This window comes from Suncus etruscus, chromosome X (assembly GCF_024139225.1).
Source record: "Suncus etruscus isolate mSunEtr1 chromosome X, mSunEtr1.pri.cur, whole genome shotgun sequence".
Taxonomy (NCBI): Eukaryota; Metazoa; Chordata; class Mammalia; order Eulipotyphla; family Soricidae; genus Suncus; species Suncus etruscus.
Genome location: NC_064868.1, coordinates 71,350,483 through 71,361,169, shown reverse-complemented (window position 1 = coordinate 71,361,169; position 10,687 = coordinate 71,350,483).

Genomic DNA, 10,687 nt, shown 5'->3' with positions numbered 1-10,687 from the left:
GGATATGTAATATCATGTAAATGTGATAGTAATGGGAAATTTAAAAATGCCACTCTCACCACTGGACAGATCTACTAGTCAGAACATTAGCAAAGACAACAAGCCCGAAATGAGAAACTATAAGAGCTAGGACTGATGAATATATTCAATGTATTTTATATTCAGAAGGTGAATACACATTCTTCTCAAGTGCACACTGAACATTCATTATGGCAGACCACATTTTAGAACACATCTAACTTACAAAAATTCACAAAAATAAGAATTATATCAAGAACCCTATAGGATGACAATGCCATAAATATCAAGATTGATTGTAAAAGAAGATGTGAAGAAAATCTAATATTTAAAGACTAAACAAAATGCTGCTTAACAACAGGTCGATCCAATAGAAAATTAGGCAAAAATAAAGAGATTCCTTAAGACTAATGATAATGAAGATACAAATTACAAAAATTTTGGGATACAGCAAAAGCAGTAATTAGGGGGAACTCATAGCTACATAGGACTGCATGGGGAAAAAAGACAAAATCACCAATCTAAAGCACACCATAAATATCTGGAAAACCAAGAAAGAAGGAGCCCAATCACAAGCAGAAAAAAAATACATAAAAAACATAAAATCAGCAAAAATTAAAAATAAACAAGAAAAACAATACAAATAATTGATAAAAAAAACAGGAGCAGTTTTTTGAAATAATAAACAAGAACAACAAACCATTGGCAAGACTCACAGGAAAAAAGAAAAAAGTGATTAAAAAAATCAGATCAGAAATAAGAGACTAAGAACCCCCAGAAAGCCAAGATATCATGAGATCTTATTATGAGCACTGTACTCTGTTAAGTTAGAGAACCTAGAAGAAATGGGCATATTTCTGGAAACATATAATCTCCCAAAACTGAATGAGAAGGAAGTTGAAAGCCAAAAACAGGCCAATCTTTAGTAATAAATTAAAATAGTAAGTAAGAATCTCCCCAAGAATAGAAAAACAGGACCAGATGCTCTGTGGGTCAGTTTTATCAAACATTAAGAGAAGAGTTATTACCACTTATCCTTAGATGCTTTTAAAATATCCAAGAGACAGGAATACTCCCTAATACCTTCTATAAAGAAAACAGTGTGCTCATTCCCAAGCTGACAGAGATACTACCAAGAAAGAAAACTACAGACCAATGTTACCAATGAATACTGATATAAAAATCCTTAACAAAATCTTTGCAAACCGAATCCAACAACACATCGAAAACATTATGACTATGTGGTTTTCATCCCAGGGATGCAAGGATGGTTCAATATTCTCAAATCATTCAGTATCATACATGACATCAGTAAAAGGAAGGATAAAAAATCACATGATCATATCAATCAATGCATAGAAATCATTTGACGAGAACGAACACCCATTCATGATTACAGCCCACAGGGAAAAATGGTGTGTAAAGAACCTCCATCAAGATAGGAACAGCTATATATAAAAAAGCCCATAGCCAGCATTGTCCTTAATGATGAAAAACTGAAGGCATTTCCACTAAGGTCAGGCACTAAGCAAGGGTATCCTTTGACTTCAATCTTAGTCAACATAGTAGTAGAATTCCCAGCAATAGAAATCAGACAAGAGAAGAAAATCAAAGAATCCTAGTTTAAAAAGATAAAGCCAAACTGGTGCTGGAGAGATAGCATGGAGGTAAGGCGTTTGCCTTTCATGCAGAAGGTCATCGGTTCGAATCCTGGCGTCCCATATGGTCCCCCGTGCTTGCGAGGAGCGACTTCTGAGCATGGAGCCAGGAGTAACACCTGAGCACTGCCGGATGAGACCCAAAAAAACCAAAAAAAAAAAGATGCAGATGAGTGTATCATGAAGCTGTGGTACATACCTACAATGAAATACTACACATCTGTAAGGTTTGATGCATTCATGCAATTTGCTGCACTATGGATGGAACTGGAAGATACTATGTTAAATGAAGGAAGACATAAGAAAAAGAATACATACAGAGTGATTTCACTTAAGTTGTATTTAGAATAAATATATGAATAAATGCAATGGTTTAAATGGGAGTTGTCTTAAACACCCTTGGCCCCAGAGTATATCGAGAAGGAAAGAAATTTAGTGGAGGGGAGAAAAATAAATAAGAAAGGATGTGTTCCAGGGGCCAAGTCAAGTGGTCTCAGGTGCATATGTGGTGATAAAAATAGACAGAATATCCAAGACAAAGGCAACATCAACTGAATCAAGAGACCCAAATTTTGACAACCTAAACTTAAAATGAGCCTCTTATACTGGCAGACTGGGGGAAGGGGAAGGGTTGTAGTATGGTATGCTTTTGGGGAACACTGCTGGAAGGAGGTAGACACTGATGGTGGCATTGGCCCTGATCCATTGTATGTCTGAAATACAACTATGAAAGACTTTTAAATCACAATCACTTCAATAAAATAAAATAAAAACAATAACAACAAAATGACAATCACAGACAGAAATAAACTGGTTTGTCTTTACCAGTATTACTTTGAATCAATTCTTTTCCTACTTGTGGGCAAATTACTTTATTAGTCTTCTGATGAACAGTGATGCCATTTCAATCACTTTCTTGTATCTCATTTGTATGGTTGGGCATCTTTTCCTGTAAAAATACAAGCATACTGTCTACGCTAAACCTTCACCTGTCCTTTTCTCCATTTCCTTTGTGTTTTAAAAGAAATAGGTTGTTGATTAATCTGGATTTTATCATGAAACTTTCCTGGTGATTTGAAGCCATGTACATTTTAGACAGATAATGATTTCTAGATTCTTTTAGTTTCATTTAGAAAGCCTTGTTTTCCTATAATTTTCAAAGGTCCAATTTTCTAATAGCACTATAACATGAGTCTACAGCATCTAAGCATCTAAGTTCCATTATCTAAACAAAAAAACATTAGAACATTTCAGCAGATATAATGTAAAGACAAACTTATAACAAACCAAATTTCAACCAACTGGTTTCACTTTCTTGCATACAACACACATCTATACTCCTTTATTTAACTAATTCCCCCCTCGACCCAGGACATACCAGCATCCCAAGTCTGAAACCTAGAAACTAGAGCCTCTGGTCTTGGAAGGGAGATTTGGAACCGCCCTCTATAAATTTGAAAACAAGTTGCTAAGCTTTCTTACACCTAGCAGGACAAAATTGTACTCTATAGTATGTATTAAAGGCCTGTAAGACCTTCTTGAATAAAAACATTACATTAAATCATCTATAAGATTTCCAATACCTTTAGTATATTGGTAATCAAGTGTCATTATATTTGGAAAACATTCACTAAAATTACCATGAACCACTAAGAATTTCACACTTATAGGGTTAGCTATCTTAAGGCACCATTAAGTTTGATATCTAGTGACAAAATTGATGTAGAATTAAGTTTCCTTAACAATACCATGCATTTCCCTGAAATGGCAGACTAATGAACAATATAGTCTGAAAAAGCTAATTCCAGCAATTTGCAGTATTTTTTATACAAGTCTTCATTCTTAGAAAGTACTAGAGTCATAGGTAGCTGCTTTCATGGGAACTTTTAACTAAGTTTGAGTTTTAAAATGACCCTTTATTTCTTTTAATCTATTACCAGTGTGTTCTCAGATGGTTGGAATTTCCTGATAAGTGTATAGTATGCTTTAAGGGTGGGATTGGCTTTCTTTTAGGTTGCCCTGACAACCTGGAGAGAAGAAATTTTATTGCTATGAAAGTCTTCTAGTTATTGTGGGAAGCCAAGTGAGAAGAGAGGTCAGCAAGTTGAGGGCCCTTTAAGGGAATCTTCCAGGTATAGTAAAGAGAGGCAAGGTAAGGCTTGGATTAAAGGGGGATCTCCAATTAAATCAATAAGAAAGAAGCTCAGAGAAGGGAGAGGGTGGTCCAGGTGGCAAAGAAGGAGTTGCTGAGGGTGGGGAGGCACCACAAGAGATAACTGAGAAGAGTATGAGGAGGGGGCACTGGGAGTGATGCCAGGAGAAGGCTGGATTGGGGTTTGTGCTGGGACCCTCTGATTCAGAGACAGGTTATGAACTGGGTCAAAATAGAAAGGCAATGTTGTGGGACAGAGATGATGGTGAAAAAATTTAACTGGAGGGTCTTTTTATCTTTAATGTGGTCCCTTTTAGCCAGAAACTGAATTTGTGATCAGATGTCTCTCTCAAAGACCTATTTTTGGCTCCAACCAGGGAGCAATTTCTTGGGCAGCTTGCCAAAATATGCCCCCTTGTATGGATAAAATTTTAAGTCACCTAGACTTGAGAACCTCACATAAACCATGGAGCCCTGTTTCCTCCTAGATGGAGAGTCTCCCATTTCGATATTAAGCGGGGTGGGGGTGGGGGACAGGAAAGGATGAGAATCTGCAAAGTCCTTAGTAACTGGAAAAGAATGCATACGGGGTACCCTTCCAATTTCATTGTAGAGTTGCCCCAGCCAGATAACTTCAATTGGCTGCTCCCCTTTGCTCAATTCCTCACGATTTTCTCTCAGAGCAGATCACAGGTTTTAGGAATAGTTCTGAATATGAGTTTTAAAAATGGGCAGAGGAATACTCACCACCCAATTGTGCAGTCTGGACAAGGGCGCTTGTGGAGACTCCCTCATATAGGAAATTAGTTGAAATCCTAGGACAACTGTAGAGGGGCAGTGTCCTTAAAGCTGGGGAGAGACTTCCGCTGCAACCCAGGGACGACCGGAAGAGAGTGTCTTTAGATAGAACAGCTGTGGAGAGACTGTTCTGTTGATGGACACATGGCCTATTTCACCTCTAAAATGCAGGGAACTCACCAGTCTGAAGTGCTGCTTTAGCCAAGCCCCATACTTGGACACCAGATGTAAAAGATAATGCCAGTGGTGTCAGATCCTTGAGCAAGTTCTAGATCTCACAGGAAGCAACCCAGGTGCCGGACAACAGATAGTAGCTATAGAAACTATGGTATATCAACACAAATAATAAAGTCATGAAATTTGTTCATATAGAGATGATCTTAGAGATTATTATGTTGAGTGAAAGGAGTCTGAAGGATAAGGATAAACATATAATGATCTCACTCGTCTCTGGGATATAAGAAAATAAAAGACAGTGTGGGGAGATGATATTCAGAGACAATAGAGATAAGGATTAGGAGGACCAGTCCAGAGGAGGAAGCTTGCCACAGAATGTTTAGTGCAGTTAGGGTAGAGAAGGGTCTACTATGAAAGTGATAATTAGAACTATTTGCTTTAAACGTTCAAGATCTGTGTGCTGAAATGGGATAAAGTGACATACATGGTACCCCTTCATTAATAGTAGTGCAAACCACAATGTCAAAAAAGAAAAGAAGGAGTGAAGTAAAATTCCTACTCCGGATGCAAATGGGAGAGGGTTGGTGTGATAGAAGAGTGCATCAAGGAAGGTGAAAGGGAAACTAGTGACATTGGTGAAAGGAAATGTGCACTGGTGACAGTTATTGTATATTCTATTACGGCAACTCAAACATGAACAACTTTATCTGTGGAAATAAATTGAATTGTGGACAAACTTGTAACCATGGTGTTTAAATAAAAAATAAATAACAAATGGAAACACATCTCCTGCTGATAGATTGAGAAATCAACATTAAAATGGAGCCTATGACATTTTTTCAAAGTAATTGATCAAATGCCCCCTGAAATTCATGAGATAATAAATATCAATAAATAGATAAAGAAGTTCTTGGGAAAAGAAGATGGGAGGGAGAAATCTTTAAAAGTATCTTCAAGGATAAAACACACTGACCAAGCAAGTAGAAGCAAAGATAAGCAAATGGGACTACATTAACTTAAACATTTTCTGTACCTCAGAGGAAAAAGTGACCAAGATATAAGGACTACCCACAGAATGGAAGAAATTATTCACACAAAACTGGACTGATAAGGAGTTACTTTCTAAAATATATAAGGCACTCATAGAGATTAATAAGAAAAATATCTAACCCCATAAAAAATTTGGAAGAAGAAATGAAAAAATACAGTGGTCAAAAGTCATGAGAAAATGCTCCACATCACTAATCATCAGGGAAATGCAAATGAAGACAACAACAAAATTACATAACACCATAGAGACTGGCAAACCTCAAGAAGAACAAGAACAGCCATTGCTAACTTGGAAGCAGGGAAAGGGGGACTCTTACTTACAGCTGGTATGAGTATAGACTGGTCCATCCCTTTGGAAAACAATATGGACTTTCCTCAAAAAACTAGAAACTTGGACATTGCTGAATCTTTGGTCTCTGTGGACAGTCAGGCTGTGTCTGGGTGAGACAAGGAGATTTCCCTCCTAATCCCCTCCACCAACCTCAAATGGGGCCTCCTTCCCAACAATCCCTCAGCTTCCTTTTGGATTCCAATGCCATCACGGTTCATTTGCCCTTTGGGGCCAGCCAAGTTGGTGTCGGGGAGGGAATAGAAAACCACACACCTTAATCCCTTCCACCAAATGCAGGTAGGGCTGTCTTTTTGGGTCACTCCCAGCATCCTTCCGGGTCTCACCACTACTGCTGAATCTTTGTTTCCTGGAATTTTAACCTAGAGGCCCTAAAAACACAGTGTAGAAAAGGCACCTGACTTTGACTGCATTGCTGCTTAATCCAAAATAATAAGAAACAATGCAAGTTCTCAAGAACAAATGAGTGGATTAAGAATACATGGTGTATATATATAATGAAAAATGAATTTTAATTCAATGCTGGTGGACATATTATCATGTGCTACTGCTATGGAAAACAACATGGAGGTTTTTAAGTATGCTCAGTATTAATTTGCCATATGACCAACTCATCAGTGCTATTTTGTATATTTATCCCTATGACAAAAGCATTCATTCAAATGGACATATGCACATTATTAATTGCAGCACTCAGTACAATAACATATTTGGAATCTGTTCAATGACAGATAAGTGGATCATGAAGATATGCCACATATTCACAATGTAATACTATGCAACAATAAGGAATGCTTAAACATGAATTTTGCTGCAACATGGATAGAATTAGAAGATATCATGTTGAGTGAAGTAAGAAAGAAGAATGACAAACACATGATGATCTCACCTCACCTTCCTTGGCATATAGAATAACCTGAATGAGAGAATGCAATGTTTTAAAGGGGTAGGCCTAAATTACATCTCTGGGGAGAATATAGAGGGGAGAAAAATGAAGCAACTCGATTAGAGTAAAGTAAGAGAGACAGATGAGAAGCAATTGGGGTCAAGGGTATTTAGGTACATCTGTAGTGTTAAGGAAGAATAGAGACAAATATCCAAGCCACATAATCAACATACTGAATTAATGAGAACCAAAATTTAACAACCAAATCTTAAAATGTTCCTGCCAAGATAGCCAGCTGGGGATGAAGGCAGGTCACATGGGAACATCTGTGAAAGGAAGCTGGCACTGGTGGTGGGATCAGTTCTGGAACATTGTATGTCTAAAACTCACCTATAAATAACTTAGTAAATCATGGTGCTTTAAAATAAATATAAAAATAAAGTAAAATAAATTTTAAATTTCAAAATGGTCCAAAAATCTACTAAAATTATTAATATTTGATTTGCTCTTATTTATTTTTATAAAACATAAATGATATGCCATTCAACTGAACATAACTACACTGCAACTTATATACTCCAGTGACTTTCAACATTTTTCAGTTTGTCTTTTATATCACAGTAATTCATAATATTTACTGTACACAATTATCAGTAATACTATAGTGTTGTATTAACTGAAGGCAGTATCAAATTTTTTCTAATACCAGAAAACAAAAATACAGTAATGTTCACTGAATACAGCTTAAAGAAAAAAGAAGGAAGGTGTTTAGTATCCAGTTATTTTTGTAATGAAGACTTGAAAGAATACATATCATTGATAAATATTAACTAAATCTGGTCTATCTATAAAGACCAAGTATTTTGAAGTAATAGTCCCTTTTACTTAATTCATAACCAAACTATTTTCTTCTGGAATATACCTGCAGTATTATAAAGGTGTTTGTGCTCATACACTGTCAGAGTCAGCAATGAAAATGACCTCATTGTATTTGATCTAAGAGATTGTACAGCAGGTAGCATTCTTACTTTGCACATGACCGACCCAGGTTTGATCCCCACATCCCATAAGCCTCCTCACTAAGTCCATTAAGAGTTCAGAACCAGTAATAGTTCCTAAACACAGACAGGTGTGGACCAAGACAAAAATTAAATAAATGAATTAAAATGGCTTTATAATTTTACAAACTGAATAGAAGTCAAATATTTCCTACATTTCAAATTGTCAATATTATTGAGATCACTGTATCAATAATGTATAATTTTCTTTTGAGTTCTTTGGATGATGAATGGTCAAAAAGAAGTAGGAGTCATCAATTGTACTGCCTTTGCAACATTAGGCAGAATTAGTAACGTTTAAAATATGTATCAGAGGATTTTTGTCTCAAATGAACTGAATTTTGCTGGGAATTTCCTTTTATGTTCTCATTTTGTAGTACACAATTGAAAATAGTTCTCAGTTCTCAATTTTGCAGTTGAAGAAACCTGAATTCTCTCATAAGTTACTCATTACTTTCTTATTCTCTCTCTACTTCCTCAGTACATCCAAATAAAAACATTTTTTATTTCAAACATGAAAGTTGGTGATTGTATGAATAGTGAATTAATCTACAGTTTTCAATTTTTGGAGTGGTGTCTTCTTTTGCCTGGACTTGGTCCTTTAGGAGAGAAATCAGCAAGTCTGGGCTGGAGCGATAGCACAATGGTAGGCCGTTTGCCTTGAAATGCAACTGACCCCGGACCCTGGCATCCCTTATGGTTCCCCGCCTATCAGGAGTGATTTCTGAGCACAGAGCTAGGAGTAACCCCTGAGCGCCACCAAGTGTGGATTAAAAACAAAACCAAAAAAAGGTCTAGTTTCATCTCAGGGCTTTGGTGGTTCTAATGACAGATAAATGGGTCTTAGCAGGAAGAAATGGATTTAGCTAATTCTCCCAAAATCTTTTCTTCCACTTGAGTTTCAGCTCTTCAGTCTTTTTTTTAGATATGAACCAGATTTTTTCAAAGGATGTTCAATGTTTTTATTCTCAGCTTTATTCTCAACATCATAGTAACCACAGTTATTTTTTCCTTGATCATGTTTTGGAAACTATTGTCTCTATTCTTGCTCATCTTCTCATTCGTCATAACGTTTTTTTCTTTAAATCATCAAATCACTATACATAAAATTTCTCTGAAACAGATCTTTCAAGATCCAGAGCATGCATGCATATAAAATTCCTGTGACTATCCACTGTTAGATAGCAAACACATGACCTAGATAATAAGTATCATTCAGAGTTTCATGCCAGTTGCCCCCCCCCACAAACAATTTTCTTGTTTGGTCAAACCCTATGGTGCTCATAGCTTACTCCTGGTTTTTCATTCAGGGATCACTCCTATTAGGCTCAGAGGACCATATAGAGTGTCAGACTTGAACACAGGTCAGCATGCATAAAAAGTGCCCGACAAGCAGTTCTATCCCCCTCTAAAAATTTGATTGACTAATTGATTAGATTTGTGAGTAACTAGTGGTGCTTAGGGTTTATTTCTAGCGCTATGCTCAAAGAACCATATGCAGTGCTCAGGATTAAACAGGAATCCTCTGATAATTCTTTGCACCCTCTCTTTGTAGCCCACTCTATTGTCATCTGTAAAATGAAACAAACCTGTAAGATCATTTTTTCTCTTCTCATTTCACCTTTTCTGAGTTAATTAGCAGAAATACCCTTAATTACATGAGCCCTGACCCTCAGGTAATTTATGTTAAACTCTGGCTAATAAAAGTGTTAGGGGGCCCGGAGAGATAGCACAGCGGCGTTTGCCTTGCAAGCAGCAGATCCAGGACCAAAGGAGGTTGGTTCGAATCCCGGTGTCCCATATGGTCCCCCGTGCCTGCCAGGAGCGGTTTCTGAGCAGACAGCCAGGAGTAACCCCTGAGCAAGGCCAGGTGTGGCCCAAAAACCAAAAAAAAAAAGTGTTAGGAAAAGCAGCAGAGGGCTAGAACTTTGGCTGACTCAGTAAGATTCAAGAGGCTGCTCAACCCCTTGAGCCTTTTTTGCACTTTCTTTCATGACAAGGCCTATTTCTTTCTCATATGATGCCCCTTAGTTCCAACCCTCCATTCCAGGGTCAGCATGAATACAGAGAATACTGCAAACTCCAGGCTGTGGGCAGTCATTCCCAGGAAACCAACCAGTTGAGAAGTTCCCCAAAACCCTAACTGTAAATGTCTGTATGAAATGCACTGAGTTACAGAAATATAATACTTTTTGTGATATATGTTATTAAAAATATTTTAAACTGAGATTGTGATTCACAATAATGTTAATTATGGTTTCCTATGTATATAATTCCAGTATCACAGCTATCACACAGTGTATTCACCTCCCTTCTTGAGTACCCAAAGTTCTTTATATTTAAGTCACCCACCCCAAACTCAGGTGGGTACATAAATTATATTGCATTGTTGCCTTTGGCCTTTGTTATTTTCTTGCTTAGTATCTTTAAGTCTGTAGTATGTATCATGTTGGCTATGAAAATCTTCCTGTAATTTTTCATTACATCTACTCCACCATGAACATAGGAAGAATTCCTGCCATAAAGTATGTGAATATTCTG